This window comes from Ailuropoda melanoleuca, chromosome 17 (assembly GCF_002007445.2).
Source record: "Ailuropoda melanoleuca isolate Jingjing chromosome 17, ASM200744v2, whole genome shotgun sequence".
Classification (NCBI taxonomy): Eukaryota; Metazoa; Chordata; class Mammalia; order Carnivora; family Ursidae; genus Ailuropoda; species Ailuropoda melanoleuca.
The window spans coordinates 27,825,647-27,827,745 of NC_048234.1; positions in this window are offsets into that span (position 1 = coordinate 27,825,647).

Sequence of the window (2,099 nt, forward strand, 5' to 3'; positions counted from 1 at the left end):
CAGAACCCGAGTGTCTAGCTAACATATACTCTGATTTAGAATATGGCTTATAAATTATACGATGGTGTTACTAAAACCATGTTTTGCTAAAATCAGAAAAACAAGCATTTGTCTTGATTTGTTCTATTTTTCTCAAGTTTCTGCTGTTGCATTGCCAAAGACGAAAGCTCTAGCAGTCTTTGAATACCTTCCGTGTCAGGCAATGTAGTCGGCATCTTTAAATTATTAATTTGACACAAACCATGGAATAGTTACTGACAGTATCTTTTTGTAGAAAATGAAGCTCAGAAAGAGGAAGTGATATATCTAAGATCACCCTGCTGATAAGAATTTAATCCAGGGTGAACATCTACAGCAAACTCAATTCAAAGCTTGTATAATTTCTATGATGGTAGAGGTTTCAAGAGCATATTCCTTAATTCACATGAAATTTTGGCAGCATCTTAATACATAAAATGATGTTTCTAGTCGAAATAAGGAAGGAGAGCTTAGAACTTGGCCTCTTTGTCTCTCATCCCACCACCCATAGTGCCAGAAACCTAGGGGTAAGATGTAGGATAGATTTAGGGAAACCATCTAAGTATATATGAAATGACTGAAATACATTCCCAAGTTACATTATTCAGAAAACCGATTTCAGGTAGAGTAAGGCTTAAATGAAAAAAGCCAAACTTTGAAATGTTTAGAAGAAAATATTTTAAGAAAAATAAGGAAAGTTTCTTAAACCAGGTGCAATCATGCAATCCATACGAAAAATGACTACTTCATTTACTACATTGAAATTTGGAATTTCTGCCCAGGAAAAGGCAAAAAACAAATGCAAAAAGCAAAAACAAAACAAAAAGCAAAAAACAAACAAACAAACAAACCCAAAAAGCAAAAAAAAGCCACAGAGTGGGAAAAGATGTTGGCAACATGTACAACAGACAGAGGAACTGTATCCAGAACTGAAAAGAATTTATTCGAATCAGTATGAAAAAGATCATTGGTTCCCCCCTCCCCTACCCCTCAAAATGAGCAAAGTTTGTGAATAGGCAGAAAAGCGAAAAGGAAAAGGAAAAGCCAAGAAACATGAGATGTCACCCACCTCAGTAATAATCAGTGAAGTACATATTAAAGCACCCTAAATTACCACCTAGCAGACTGCTCACACTTTACAACTCTGACGATACGAACGGTGGTAAGAATTTGGAGAAATGAGAATGTGCTTTCCCTCTTGTTCAGGGTGTAAAGGGCACAACCAATATGAAATTTGGAAACTTTTAATAAACTTGAAGATGCACTTACTTGATATTCAGCAATTCCGTGAGAGAAACGGTCACACGTGGGCACAAGAAGGCATGCATCGTCCCCTCCAGCTTTCTTTCTTCTATTTCTGAAAAATTAAAACAACTTAATGCTTATCAATGAGATGCTAGACAAATGTAATTATGTTGCACTTACATAATAGAATACAATGGTGTAAACCAGTATACTAGCCTTCCATGAATCATGCATAGGGATAAGAAGCACAAAATTCAGTATCTTGTGGATGTGCATATATATTTTTATTGATTTTGTTGTTTGTGGTTACCTGGGAGAAGAGACAGATTTGATATGGATAGAATGTTGACAAAAATACAACCTAGGGGGTGCCTGGGTGGCTCAGTCAGTTAGGATGCAGCTCTTGGTTTCCGCTCAGGTCCGGATCCCTGGGTCCTGGGATTGAGCCCCGCCCTGGGCTTTATGCTCAGCTCCAACTCTGCTTGTCCGTTTTCCTCCCCCTCTGCTCCTCCCCCCACATGCCCACACTCTCTCCCTCTCATATAAATAAAATCTTTAAAAAAAATTTTAAACGATTTTTTTTTTATTTCTGTTTAGGCTTATGCTCTGAATATGCAATATAGTATTGCATTTATTTGAGATTATAAATTCCCTCTGCTTCTGTGAACTCACGTCAAGGGTGAAGAAAGGCTTAAGAACGCAAATCTCTGTCATAAAATTCATGGATTTGGTCTAGAGAAGGGGTTGCTCTTCAGACTCTCAGACTAGACAAAGGAACTTTGACTTCAAACACCAGGTTATAGAAGCTTGGCATTAATTAAATTAAAACCAAATCT